Below are 15,000 nucleotides of genomic sequence, written 5' to 3'. Positions count from 1 at the left end.
TACGTACACATATACATACATACATACATACATATATACACACAAACTCGTACATAGAGAGAATAAGAAAAAAATAGAGAAAATGATTTGGAGAGAGAGAGAGAGAGAGAGAGAGAGAGAGAGAGAAGGGGAGGAAGGGACAGGCGTTTTGCAGAAGACTCTCCCTCCTCCTCCTCCTCCTCACCCCACTCCCCCTCCTCCTCCTCCTCCCTTCTCTTTTATGCTAACGATGTCCGCGTTTGTCAAAAGTAAATGAGACGAAGAAGATTATGCGAAAAAGAAATGCGTATGGCGTAATGCCCGAGACGAGGAGGGCAAAAAAAAAAAAGGCAGAGAAGTAGAAAAAAAGTAAAAGTAAAAAAAAAGTTAAAAGTGAAAAAAACAGAGGAGAGAAAGATAAGGAAAGGAGGAGAGAGAAAAGGCAAGAGAGGAAAAGAGAGAGAGAGGGAGGAGAGAAATGAAAGGAAAGCATGAGGGAGAGAGAGAGAAAAGGAAAAAAACTGTAGAGAAAGTAAAAAGTAAAAAAAAAAACGTAAAAGTAAAAAGTGAAAAAAGTAGAAAAATGTAAAATATGTAAAATAGAAAAAAAAATAGAGTAAAAAAAGCTACGACAGATAAAAAAGTAAATAAGTAAAGTAAAAAAAGACGAGGAGGGCAAAAAAAAAGACGGAAAAGTACAAAAAAATGAAAGCTGAAAGAAAAAAAAATAAATACGATACTACGAATAAAATATGAAGAAAAAATAGTAAAAATATTACGATATGAAAATAAGAAGGTTAAAACAAAGACAAAATACGATAGAAAATAAAAACAATAACGTATAAAGAATATGATATGAAGAAAAAATAATACGATAGGAAATAGAAAGACGTTAGTATTGATATTGGTGTTCTGTTCAGAGGAGGAGGAGGAGGAGGAGGAGGAGGAGGAGGAGGAGGAATAAGAATAATAAGAAGAAAAAGAAGAGGAGGAGGAAGAAAACGAAAAGGAGGCGGTGCTGGGAAGAAGAAAAAATAGATAAAAATAAATAAAACAAATAAAAAAGCTAAATGGTATTACAGATTTTACGTACTGATGAGAGAAGAAGCAGAAGAAGAAGAAGAAGAAGAAGAAGAAGAAGAATGATAATAATAAGGAAAGGAAGGGGAGTGAAAAGCAATAAAAGAAAGAAAAGAAGATAGAAAAATATGAATAAAAATGCAAATAATAACAGTGAGAGAGGAGGAAGAAGAGGGGAGAGAGGGAGAGAAGGAGGAGGAGGAGGAGGAGGAGGAGGTTTGAGAATATTACAAAAAAAAAGAAGAAAGAGTCGATAGAGGAGAAAAAGGGAAGGAAAAAGAAGAGAAGAGAGAAAGACAGGGAAAACAAGAAAAGAAAAGAAAGAAAAGGAAATCAAAGGAGAGGAGATAAAGGAAAGGAAAAGCAGGGGAGAGAAAGATAAGGAGAGGAAGAGAGAGAAAGGCAAGAGAGGAAGAGAGAGAGGAGAGAAAGGGAAGGAAAGCAAAAGGGAGAGAGAGAAAGGGAAGAAAACAGAGAGAGAGAAAATATGAAAGGAAAGGAAGAGTGAGAGAAAGAAAGAAAGAAAGATAAAGAGAGAGAGGGAGAGAGGAGGAGTGTGTAAGAGCAAAAGGAGGAGGGAATATGACCACTAAATCTCCACATTTAAAGGGCCATTTTTGGAGGAGGAGGAGGAGGAGGAGGAGGAGGAGGAGGAGGAGGAGGTGCTTGTTGTCTCTTAGTCATGGCCATTAGCTGGGAGATGTGACCATGGCTTCTCTCTCTCTCTCTCTCTCTCTCTCTCTCTCTCTCTCTCTCTCTCTCTCTCTCTCTCTCTCTCTCTCTCTCTCTCTGACTTCTTCCTTTTCTTCCATTTTTTATACCTTTTTACCTGTTATTTTTTTCTTTTTCCTCCTCTTCCTTCTTCTGTTTCTTCTCATCTCTCTTTCTTTCTTTCTCCCCCTTTTCTCTCCCCTCTCCTCCCTCTTCTTTCTGTCTATTCGTATCTACTTTTCTCTCGCTCCTCCTCTTCCTCCTCCTTTCCGTTCTTGTCTCTTTCTCCCTTCCCTCTTTCCTCTCCCCTCTCCGTCTCTCTCTCTCTCCCTTCCCCCTTTCCTCTCCCTTCTCCCCGTCCATTCCTTCCTCCCTCCTCTTTTTCTCTATTCGTATCTACTTCTCTCTAATTCCTCCTCCTCCTCCTCCTCCTCTTTTTTTCTCTCCCCTCTCTCGTGTCCCTTCCTCCTTCCCCTCCTTCTCTTCCTCCTCCTCCCCTTTAAAAATAAAAGCAAGGCCATTACTGTCCTCGTGTTAGAAGCTCGTCCTGTCATTTTACTATGTTATCAGGGCGTGGGGAGGGAGGGCGGGGAAGGGAGGGAGAAGAGGAAGGGAGAAAGCAAGGGAAGGAAGGGAAGAGGGGTGAGTGGGGAAGGGACGGAAGGGAAGAGGAGTGGGGAGAAGGGGAGGGGAGGGGAGAGGAGGGGAGAGGAGAGGACAGAAAAGCGAAGTAAAAAGAAAAGTGTTCACGTATTCGTAATGAGAGAGAGAGAGAGAGAGAGAGAGAGAGAGAGAGAGAGGGAGAGAGAGAATGTGATGGCACTGGATGGTGACAGACAGACAGATTGACAGACTGATGGATGGACAAATTGAGCCAAGTACATCGGCAGGTGACACTCGCATATACTGACAAATCTCTCTCTCTCTCTCTCTCTCTCTCTCTCTCTCTCTCTCTCTCACACACACACTCTCTCTCTCTCTCTCACACACACACCCATCTCCTCCTCCTCTTCCCCCTCCTCCCCCCCTTGTCCATCACCCGCTATAATAAGTCTCGAATGAAAGTTAGCACCACAAAGGCCGAAGAGAAAAAAAAAAGAATCAGAAGCAAATTGCAGGAAATGGAAGCGTCGGCGAAAGTTGAGATGCGTTGGCTGCTACGAACAAGGCTTTGATGAGGCAGAGTAGGAGGAGAGGCGTTGTCTGGTCTCGGGCGCGGCTCACGGTAGACTGGGTACGGTCGTATTTTTTTTATAGTAAGGAAAGGAAGCTGGGTAGAGGATGTGCGGAGGAGGAGCGGCGTTGTCTGGTCTCGGGCGCGGCTCACGGTAGACTGGGTACGGTCGTATTTTTTTTATAGTAAGGAAAGGAAGCTGGGCAGAGGATGTGCGGCGGAGGAGCGGCGTTGTCTGGTATCGGGCGCGGCTTACAGTAGACTGGCTGAGGTCGTATTTTTTTTTATAGTAAGGAAAGGAAGCTGGGCGAAGGTGATGTGGAGGAAAAGCATTGATTTGTCTCAGGCGCGGCTCACAACATACTAACTGAGGATTTTGCGTTCCTTATATTAGTTTATGGTCTAGGAAGGAAGGAAGGAAGCGACTCTAGGGGAAGTACAAAGAAAGAATGAGCTCGCTAATCTCTTCTCCTATGTAAGAAAGTATAGATGAGTGACCAATAGAATGGAAAATGTTGTAAAAAAGTAAAGTACGATTAACCATGAACGAGAAATGATAAAAATAGAGGTGGAGGAAGAGCAAACAGGAGGTGGAGGAGAAAGAGAAGGAGGAGAAGGAAGAGAAGGATGATGATGATGACGATAAGGGAAACAGCTTAAAGGCAAAAAGAAAGAAATGAGAGAAAAAAAGAGCTTGCTAATCCCTACTCCTATATAAGAAAATACAGATGAGTGGCTGATATAGAGTTTGTATGCTGTTGAGAGAAGTAATTAGAAGAATATGAATAAAAATGCAAATAATAATAATAATAAGAGGAGGAAGAAGAGGGGAGAGAGGCAGAGGAGGAGGAGGTATGAGAATGCTATCATAGAAAGAGCCAGCTAATCCCTGCTCCTGTATAAAAAGTATAGACGATTGGCCGAAGTAATGGAAAAGAATCTCTACAGGAAGCGACTCAAGGGGGGAAAAAATAAATAAATGAAAAATAAAAAGCCTGCTAATCCCTGCTCTGTGTTTGAAAGTATAGATGAGTGAACCGAAAGAATGGAAAAATAATGTTTGTTTTAGTAGTAATTGTAAACTCGAGGGATTTTAGCTTGGAATGAAAACAATTGCCTACCACGAGCTTAAACAGGAGAGATTGGGCTATAATGGAAAGAAAATGTCTGTTGTTAGTAAAAAAGGACAGATAGGGAGGGGCGTTAGGATGAAAAATGTTGTATTCTATTTTTTTTTTACGTGTCAACCCTTAGCGCTGGTAGGCTTCCTTGATGGGCCTGGATTGTAGGCGGCCCCAACCCGTCATGGCGCAGGCAAATATTTTTATAGTAGCGCCATCTTTAGGCGAGAATGAAAAAAATGTACAAGTAAAGAGGATAGGATGAGTTAGGATTAAAAATATTGTCTGCTAGTAAAGAGGAAAGATTAGGTTTGAATGAAAATGTCTATCACAAATAACAGGAAAAAATATTGTGGCTAGATTATTATTATTACTACAGTCTGTTCAATGTCAGTGTTCCTCTGGTGCCAAGGTAGCTTTGTAACGACGCACCTGATTGGCTGGGCTCCTCCCACTGTTCTGGCCCCGATTGACTGCCTTCCTCTCCGCCACTCATGGAGGAGACAGTCACTCCAACATGCTCTGGGTGATAACTGTTTCTTATATTATTTACCTCAAGTCACGTTATAAAAGATAGGCAATTATCCTTAACACCGTTATACGCAGAAGTGATTGCAGACCATAAATATGCTGGTCACAACTCCTTAAAACAAAAAGTAAACAAATAATGACGAGTATAAGTGAAAGAACGGGTCTGAAATGTTTGTACCACTTTTACATATTACTGATATTTGCGGCAAATATTGAGTCAGTGTTAATACAAACCATTGCATGCTATAACGAATCAGGAGCGTCGTGACAAAGGCTGCCAAGGCGCTAGATGAACACTTACTTTGGACATTTTTTTTAATAACTGCTTGCAAGAGTAATGATGAAATAGGAAGGAGATAAAGACGGAAGGAAGGGAGGGAGGGAGGAAATATGCAATTTCCAGCTTTCGTCATCGGCCGCCATCAACACAGCCGCCTCCCCCTCAACATAACCCTCGCCTCTCTTCACCATCTCACACTGCCCTTAGCACAACATTTCTCTCTCTCACCTGTATTTTTTTTTGTTTGGGTTAAACTGTTGGTTTGGACGCAACCATCGGCGTGGCGAGAGCCGCTCCTGGTCCGGACCTGGCGGCCCCAAGGAGAGCACCGCCTCCCTTCTGCACTTGGGGAACCCCCACCCCACGAGGCCGTGTTGCTCCTGGCCACCGAGCCACTCCTCCGCCACCACGACCACGGCGACCCTCACCACGCCCCGGCCGTCCACGCCAGCAGCAGCAGGAGGGACTACGCCACCACCCTCCACCGCGGACTGCACGACCCACCGCGGCGATGTGTGTATGTTCGTCCTGTCTTCATCGTCGTCTTTGTCAGACTCGCGGCTCCTCCCACCGCCATAGTCACCTGTATCTTCGTCCTGTCTTCATCGTCGTCTTTGTCAGACTCGCGGCTCCTCCCACCGTCATAGTCACCTGTATGTTTGTCCTGTCTTCATCGTCGTCTTTGTCAGACTCGCGGCTCCTCCCACCGTCATAGTCACCTGTATGTTCGTCCTGTCTTCATCGTTGTCTTTGTCAGACTCGCGAGTCACCTGTATGTATGTCTTCATGTGAATATGGGGCCGCTGCCCCCGCCGCCCCTGCCGACGGCCTCCCCCTTGGCAAGGACGGTGTATCATCATCATCATCATCATGTGAATATGGGGCCGCTGCCCCCGCCGCCCCTGCCGACGGCCTCCCCCTTGGCAAGGGCGGTGTATCATCATCATCATCATCATCATGTGAATATGGGGCCGCTGCCCCCGCCGCCCCTGCCGACGCCCTCCCCCTTGGCAAGGACGGTGTATCATCATCATCATCATCATCATCATGTGAATATGGGGCCCCAGCCCCCGCCGCCCCTGACGGCCTCCCCTTGGCAAGGACGGTGCATCATCATCATCATCATCATGTGAATGTGGGGCCGCTGCCCCCCCCGCCCCAGAGGACGCCCTCCCCCATGGCAAGGACGGTGTATCATCAACATCATCATGTGAATATGGGGCCGCGGCCCCCTGCCGACGCCCTCCCCTTGGCAGGGCGGTGTATCATCATCATCATCATCATGTGAATATGGGGCCGCTGCCCCCGCCGCCCCTGCCGACGCCCTCCCCCTTGGCAAGGACGGTGTATCATCATCATCATCATCATCATCATGTGAATATGGGGCCGCTGCCCCCGCCGCCCCTGCCGACGCCCTCCCCCTTGGCAAGGACGGTGTATCATCATCATCATCATCATGTGAATATGGGGCCGCTGCCCCCGCCGCCTATGACGGCCTCCCCCTTGGCAAGGGCGGTGTATCATCATCATCATCATCATCATCATGTGAATATGGGGCCGCTGCCCCCGCCGCCCCTGCCGACGCCCTCCCCCTTGGCAAGGACGGTGTATCATCATCATCATCATCATCATCATGTGAATATGGGGCCGCTGCCCCTACCGACGCCCCCCCTTGGCATGGTCGTTGTATCTTCATCATCATCATCATCATCATGTGAATATGGGGCCGCTGCCCCGCCGCCCTGCCGACGCCCTCCCCCTTGGCAAGGACGGTGTATCATCATCATCATCATCATGTGAATATGGGGCCGCTGCCCCCGCCGCCCCTGCCGACGGCCTCCCCCTTGGCAAGGGCGGTGTATCATCATCATCATCATCATGTGAATATGGGGCCGCTGCCCCCCTGCCGACGCCCTCCCCCTTGGCAAGGACGGTGTATCATCATCATCATCATCATGTGAATATGGGGCCGCTGCCCCCGCCGCCCCTGTCGACGCCCTCCCCTTGGCAAGGACGGTGTATCATCATCATCATCATCATCATGTGAATATGGGGCCGCTGCCCCCGCCCCTGCCGACGCCCTCCCCTTGGCAAGGACGGTGTATCATCATCATCATCATCATGTGAATATGGGGCCGCTGCCCCCGCCGACGCCCTCCCCCTTGGCAAGGGCGGTGTATCATCATCATCATCATCATGTGAATATGGGGCCGCTGCCCCCGCCGCCCCTGCCGACGCCCTCCCCCTTGGCAAGGACGGTGTATCATCATCATCATCATCATGTGAATATGGGGCCGCTGCCCCCGCCGCCCCTGCCGACGCCCTCCCCCTTGGCAAGGACGGTGTATCATCATCATCATCATCATCATCATGTGAATATGGGGCCGCGGCCCCCGCCGCCCCTGCCGACGCCCTCCCCCTTGGCAAGGGCGGTGTATCATCATCATCATCATCATGTGAATATGGGGCCGCTGCCCCCGCCGTCCCTGCCGACGCCCTCCCCTTGGCAAGGACGGTGTATCATCATCATCATCATCATCATCATGTGAATATGGGGCCGCTGCCCCCGCCGTCCCTGCCGACGCCCTCCCCCTTGGCAAGGGCGGTGTATCATCATCATCATCATCATGTGAATATGGGGCCGCTGCCCCCGCCGCCCCTGCCGACGCCCTCCCCCTTGGCAAGGGCGGTGTATCATCATCATCATCATCATGTGAATATGGGGCCGCTGCCGCCGCCTGCCGACGGCCTCCCCTTGGCAAGGACGGTGTATCATCATCATCATCATCATCATGTGAATATGGGGCCGCTGCCCCGCCGTCCCGACGCCCTCCCCTTGGCAAGGGCGGTGTATCATCATCATCATCATCATGTGAATATGGGGCCGCTGCCCCCGCCGCCCCTGCCGACGCCCTCCCCCTTGGCAAGGGCGGTGTATCATCATCATCATCATGTGAATATGGGGCCGCTGCCCCCGCCGTCCCTGCCGACGCCCTCCCCCTTGGCAAGGGCGGTGCCCCCGTTATCATCTGAGCCTGTCCCTGGGTGTGGGGGTCCTCCTCCCCCTCCCCCAGACCCAGGCGAGGCTCTGTTGCTCCGGTTACACTTTTCTCTTACTATACTAAACAGCCCTTAGCCCATTATAACCTTCCCATAACTCTTGATTTTCAATAATCGTTCCTTCCACAGTAACAAAACAATTAAGCTTCAGGCACAGCCACAGGTACACACAACTGTCTCTGGACGCACGGCCAAACGCTGCCCTGGACGCTGGTTCCTTTACGTCCGCGTGTTGGTTGCACTTTTGAGCTCTTCATGTTGACAGACTGATAAGCTGTGCAGCAGCGGCGAGGCGGTGTTGTGGCTCTTAATCTAAAGAATGAAGTAATGGCAGCATCGCTGAAAAGGCGATCTATTAAGATTCACAGATTTTCATACCGAGCGAGCTCCGCCTATTCGTCACATGGACCAACCATGTCACGCAGAAGGGGGTGCTGGGCGCCAGGCTTGGTGTTAGTGTTACACACGGAGGAATGTTATCTCGTGTTGCGTCACTCATCACCACAAGTACAAGGTGACAGACTTCATGAAAACCTCCAGTAGTTGCCAGTAAATTATTTAACTGGAGGTGACAAAGTGTCGTCAATAAGAGATTCAGTCCATCAGAATATAAAGTAACGTTAGTGAGTATTGTACTGAATGTGCGGGCGGAGCGATGTTGGCGGTGCAGCTTTTTCAGCGGGTGGCTGGAGGAGTTGGTGTCACAGGGGCGCGGGTAACTGTGGAGAAAGCGTTACACAATACCTAACAAGCCCACTAGTACTAACTAACTTTTAAATATTCTAATCGGCATTACCATCATCATCATTAGCTGCAGCATAGGAGCATAAGTATAAACATTTCGGATCCGTTCTTAAGTTATACTCGTCAATATTTAATTACTTTTTGTTTTACCGAGTTGTGACGAGCACATTTAGGATCTGCAATTACTGCTGCGTTTGATGGTGTTAAGTGAAATTGTCTGTCTTGTGTAAGCTGTGAGATAAGTTAAATCAAAAACAACAACAACATTTAACACCAAGAGCATGTACGGGTGACTTGCCTCCACGATAGCCGAGAGAGGAAGCCAGCCAATCAGGTCGTGAGCCGAGAGAGGAGACCAGCCAATCAGGTCGTGAGCCGAGAGAGGAGACCAGCCAATCGGGTCGTGAGCCGAGAGAGGAGACCAGCCAATCAGGTCGTGAGCCGAGAGAGGAGACCAGCCAATCAGGTCGTGAGCCGAGAGAGGAGACCAGCCAATCAGGTCGTGAGCCGAGAGAGGAGACCAGCCAATCAGGTCGTGAGCCGAGAGAGGAGACCAGCCAATCAGGTCGTGAGCCGAGAGAGGAGACCAGCCAATCAGGTCGTGAGCCGAGAGAGGAGACCAGCCAATCAGTTGCGGCGTTTCAACCACTGCTTAGGCGCCTGAAGAACACTTACTTTGAAGAGACTATAGTTGCTGTTTCTATCATATTGGTCTGAAGAGTGTGATTCCTTATTATAGTTATTTAATTTGCAGTATGTGTGTGTGTGTGTGTGTGTGTGTGTGTGTGTGTGTGTGTGTGTGTGTGTGTGTGTGTGTGTGTTAGATGAATCATTATCGTTTTCTTTGTAGTGGAAGTGAAAAAATAATCCCATCAGCGACTTTTTTCCCGACTCGCATCCTTTCTTTTTTCAGGCCTGTGATTAATTTTGGAGTTTTTTTTTTGGGGGGGGTGGGGGCGTACGTGTGTGTGTGTGTGTGTGTGTGTGTGTGTGTGTGTGTGCGTGCTCCTTAAATGTATATAACGCGTTTGGTTTAAAAAGTAGATGAAAAATATATGTTACCCTTTTTTTTTTAATTAATATCCGCAATTCTTGTATTAATTTTAGGGTTATTTTTCAGTGTCATTCCGTTGTGTACGTTCCACAAGCCTTCCATCTCCTCCTCCTCCTCCTCCTCCTCACGGTAAGTCCCAGTTTCTCCCACACATAGACAGATAGATCAAGAGACAGCCATACAGGTAACCAGGTAGATAGATAGACAGATAGATCAAGAGACAGCCATACAGGTAACCAGGTAGATAGATAGACAGATAGATCAAGAGACAGCCATACAGGTAACCAGGTAGATAGATAGACAGATAGATCAATAGACAGACATACGAGTAACCAGGTAGATAGATAGACAGATAGATCAATAGACAGACATACGGGTAACCAGGTAGATAGATAGATAGATAGATATGTGAATAGACTGACCTCTCTTGTTGCCTCTTGTTCTGCTTTTCTTCCGTCGGAGGAGCGCCAGGCGAACTTTTTTGTTGCATATTTTTGTGTTTGCCCTTGAGTTGCCTTCGCTATAAAAAAAGATAGAGAGGTAGATTAAGAGGTAAATTGATTGATATATAGAAATTGTTACCGATCTCAGGCTTTTAATTTAGCGATGAAATAACCCAAAAGGACCAGAAGAGGAAAGAAGGAGAGAGAGACGTGAAGGAGGAAAAGAAATGAGGAAATGAGGAGTGGAGGAAAGAAAGAGAGAAAGAATGAAGGAAAGGAAGAGAAGGAGAGAAAGAAAAGGAGAGGAGGAAAGAAAGGAGAAAGAAAGGAAGGGGAAATGACGAGGAAAGAAGAAAAGAAGGAAAACGGAGGAGAGAATGAAATGAAGGAAGAGCGAGAGAGAGAGCGAGAGAGAGAGCGAGAGAGAGAGCGAGAGAGAGAGCGAGAGAGAGAGAGAGAGAGAGAGAGAGAGCGAGCTAGAGAAAAAGGGAGAATGGGAAAGCAGCGGCAAAATATAGACAAAGGGAGGAATATTTAGAGGAGGAGGAGGAGGAGGCGGGTTACTAAGGAAGGAAGGACGATGTTAAGGGCGGATAAATGCTTTTGGGGACACGAGAAGGCCATTTGAGAGCATGTCCTTGGTGCATAGGGAGGAACAAGCAGAGGGGGTGAGGGGTGAGGGGGGGGGGGGGGAAACGGAGGAAAGAAAAGGGGGGGTGGGGAGGAAATTAAAGGAGAATGGTGCGTGGCAATTCTCCTTTCCTAGACCGGCTGATTTCCTTTTTTTTTTCCTTTTTCCCTTTCTTTCATTTCCTCTTCTCTGTTTTTCCTCACTTTCACTTTCTCTCATCTCTATTCTTTCTACTATTTTCCGTTCTCTCTCTCTCTCTCTCTCTCTCTCTCTCTCTCTCTCTCTCTCTCTCTCTCTCTCTCTCTCTCTCTCTCTCTCTCTCTCTCAAACTGACTTTCATTCCTTTTTTCTCCTCCTTTTTTCCTTTCCTCTAATCTATTGTTCCTTGCTTTTACTTTCTAATCTCTATTCTTTCTTCTATTCCTCTCCCACCCTCTTCCTCTCTCTTTTGCTTTCTCTCTCTCCCTAACTTTCTTTCGTTTTTTTCCCCCCCTTCTTCCTTTCCTCTTCTTTGTTGTTCCTTATTTTCACTTTCTCATCTCTATTATTTTTATTTCCTTTTCTTTTTTTTCTCTGTTTCTCTCTCTCTCTCTCTCTCTCTCTCTCTCTCTCTCTCTCTCTCTCTCTCTCTCTCTCTCTCTCTCTCTCTCTCTCTCTCTCTCTCTCTCTCTCTCTCTCTCTCCCCCTCCCAGACTGACTGGTTTTCGTTTTTTCCTCTTCTCCCTTCTTTCTCTCTCTCTCTCTGTTCCTTCATATCTTATTGCTTTTATCTTCTTCCTTCTCTTCCCTTTCCTTTCAATTTTTCCTTCTCCTTCTCCTCCTTCTTCTTCGTCTTCTCCTGCCTCTCTTTTCTTCCTCCTATTCCCCTCCGTTCCCTTCCCTTTCTGCTCTTTTTTCCTCCTCCTCCTCCTTCTTCTCTCTCCTTTATCCCCCTCTTCCTCCCCTCTCCTCCAGTCTCCTTCATTTCCTATTCTCTCTCAGTTCTTCTCCTCCCTTCTTCACACCTCATTTACTCTCTCCTTTTTCTTCCTCTTACTTCCAGCAACCAGTTCTCTTCCTCCCTCCCTCCCTCTCTCTTTTTCTCCTTCCCCTTTCCTCACCTCATTTGCCCGTCAGTTTTTCTCCTCCTTCCTTCTTCCCTTTCCTTACCTCATATAATCTGTGCTTGCTTCTCTTCTTTGCTCTTCTCTCTCTCTCTCTCTCTCTCTCTCTCTCTCTCTCTCTCTCTCTCTCTCTCTCTCTCTCTCTCTTCTCTTCTCTTCTCTTCTGTGTGAGTGGATGGGTAGTGGGGGAAGGGGAGGATGGTGGAGAGGAGGAAGGGGGGGAGGGGGTGGGGTGGGGTGGAGTGGGCGAGAAGTGGGCATGGAGTGGGCGGTGATGCATGCCCTCTTCCTCCTCCTACTCCTTCTCTTCCTCCTCCTCCTCCTCCTCCTTCCATATTCACTTGCGCCAGAAATGTGCAAAAAAAATAAAAAAATAAAAATAAAAAAGGTCATAATAAAATAAGTGTGGGAATTGGGAGCAAGATTTTTTTTTTTGCGTTTGGAGTGCCGGCGTTTCCTTATCTTTAGGGGCGCCCTTAAGGGAGAGGAGGCGAGCAGGGAGACTTAAGCCCCTCATTACGCTCCCTATCTCCCTCCTTTCCCGGCTGTTATTCCTTATATTTCACCCTCGGCCTGGCTCTCCCTTATTGCCTGCGTTTTCTCGTATTCTTCTTCCTCTTTTATCTCCCTTTTTTTCTGTTTTTCCTTCTTATCTCTCATTTTCTCTTATTCCTTCTATTCTCCCTCTATTACAGCTTTCGTGTTGTCTTATTTTTATTTTTTCTCCATTTCCTATTTTTCTGGTTCTCTGTTAGTTTTCCGATCTCCTGTTTCTTCCTTTTCTTTTTTTCCTTTTCCTGTTTCTCGTTCTTTATCTTTCATTTCCTCTTATTCCTTATTTTCTGCCTCTCCTTGATTCTCTTTTATTGCTTTTGTGTTGATTGTTATTTATGTTCTTTCTCCTTTACTTCTTTTTCTTCTTGTTTCTTTTTTCTTTTCTTTTTTCTTCCTTTTTTGATTTTTTATTTCTTCTTCTGTTCCTGTTTCGGATATTTTCCTTTCTTATTAATTTTCTCTTTTTCCAGTTTTTTTCATTTTATCTATAATTTCCTCATTTCTCTTCTTTCTGATGCTTCTCTTCCTTTTTCGATTGTTTCTTCTCCTTCTTCTGTTCCTGTTTATAATATTTTCCTTTCTTATTCCTTCTTTCTCACGTTCCCTTTTTTTCCTGTTTTTTCCTTTTTTTTTCCTTTCGTTTTCTCTCATTTCTCATTTATTTTGTTTCTCTTTCTTCTCTTTTTTCTCTTCTTCTGTTTCTGTTTCTCATTATTATCTTTCCTTTCTCATTCCTTCTTTCTCATGTTTTCTCTTTTTCCTGTTTTTCATTTTCCTTATCTTCCATTTCGTCTTATTTCTTATGTTTCTCTTTCTCCTTTTTTCTCCTTTTTTCATTGTTATTTCTTCTCCTTTTGTTTCTGTTTCTCATAGTTATCTTTCCTTTCTTATTCCTTCATTCTCACGTTTGCTCATTTTCCTGTTTTTCCTTTTCCTTCATTTTCTCTTATTTTCTTCCTTCTCTCTTTCGCTTTTCTCTTTTTCAATTGTTTCTTCTCCTTTCGTTCCTGTTTCTCATATCTTTTCTTTATTATTCCTTCTTTCTCTCTCTTCTTTTTCCTGTTCTTCCTTTTTTATCTCATTTTCTCTTATTCCTTATATTCTTCCATCTTTGCCTCATACTTTCTTTTATCTTTTGTGTCGAGTCTTTTTCTTATTCTTTCTCTTTTGTCTCTCATTCTGTTTCTCTTTTTTTGTTTCTTTGTCTCCTTCGTTTAATTTATTTCTTCTCCTTTTCCTGTTTTTATTCTTCGTATCTTCCAGTTCCTCTTTTTCCTTATATTTCTGCCTCTTCTTCTTTCTTGTCGCTTGCTTTTTCCCTTATTCGTGTTTTCTCCTTTTCCTGTTTCTCGTCTTTATCGTTTATTTCCTCTTATTCCTTTTATTCGTCTACCTCTTCCTCATTCTTTCTCATAAGTTTTGTGTTAGTTATTTTTCTCTTTTTTTCTTTCCTCTTTTCTTGTTTTTCCTTCCTTGTCTTTTTTTCTTTTTTTCGATTGCTGTTTTTTTCACGTTTTTTCTCGTTTCTCGTTCCTTTCTTTCGTCGCCTTATTTTTTATTCTTATCTACCTTTTCCTTCTTTTCTTCGTTCCTATCCTTCATCGGCTGTTATTCCTTCTTCTTCTTCTTCATGTTTTCCTGTTTCTCCCTTTTCCTATCTTTCTTTTTTATTCTGTTTCCCATGTCCTTAATTCCTTTTCCTCTTTTTCCCGTTTTTTCTTCTTTTCTTTCATTTTCTCTTATTCCTTATTTTCATCTCTTTCCGCTGCTTCTTTTTGGTCTTTTCCTTTCGTCTCCTTTTCTTTTTCTTTGTTTTCCTCCTTTTTTTTAATTCTGTATCGTCCTGTTTGTTGCTGTTTCCTCGTTTCCTCATCTCTTATTTTCATTTATTTTGCCTCTTTTCTTTCTTTCTTTTTTTCTTTTCTTCCTTGTTTGGCTCCTCGTGTTCCTTCATTTTTTTGTGTTTCTTTTCTTTGTGTTTCTTTTTCTTATTCCTCTTTTTCTCTTTCTCCTCGTCGTCCTAACATATTTCTATCACTTTCTCCTCCTCCTCTCCTTTCCTCCCTATTCTTTTGCTTCATCTCGTTTTCCTCCCTCCTTCTCTCTCTTCTGTTCCCACTTCTTATCTTTCCTCTTTTTCCTCCTCCCTATCTTTCCTCTTCCTTCTACTCTTCCGTTCCTCTCTCTCCACCTTCTCCTTCTCCTCCTCCTTTTCCTCCCTCTCTTTCCTCCTCTTTCTACTCCTTCCTGTCATCACCTTCTCCGTCTATCTCCCCTCTTCCTTCTACTCTACCCTTCCTCTCTCCTACTTCGACTCCTCCTCCTCCCTATTCTTCCTCCTCCTCCTCCTTCCAGTCATCACCTTCTCTCCTCTTCATTCTACTCTACCTTTCCTCTCCCACTTCTCCTCCTCCTCCTCCTCCTCCTTATCCACCCAGGCGCCATCATTTTCCAGGGCAGAATGGGGTATCTTGCTATGCTTGTCTTATCAGCTGCTTTGATGAGGTATAAAGCATAAGGGCCCGCGAGGGAGC

The 15,000-nt window shown here is 45.7% G+C and overlaps 1 long non-coding RNA gene across 1 annotated transcript in view; it reads left to right on the top strand.

The window, feature by feature from the left end:
- The window catches only part of LOC126984174 (uncharacterized), a 66,846-nt gene that overhangs the window by 9,200 nt on the left and 42,646 nt on the right, over nucleotides 1-15,000 (top strand). The window contains exon 2 of the long non-coding RNA XR_007736456.1: nucleotides 9,801-9,863. This is a non-coding gene — a long non-coding RNA (uncharacterized LOC126984174). The remainder of the gene's footprint in view (nucleotides 1-9,800; nucleotides 9,864-15,000) is intronic.

The sequence above is a fragment of the Eriocheir sinensis genome, chromosome 56, assembly GCF_024679095.1.
Source record: "Eriocheir sinensis breed Jianghai 21 chromosome 56, ASM2467909v1, whole genome shotgun sequence".
Lineage (NCBI taxonomy): Eukaryota > Metazoa > Arthropoda > Malacostraca > Decapoda > Varunidae > Eriocheir > Eriocheir sinensis.
The sequence above is the reverse complement of the archived record's forward strand: the minus strand, read 5'-3'. Positions and strand labels throughout refer to the sequence as shown.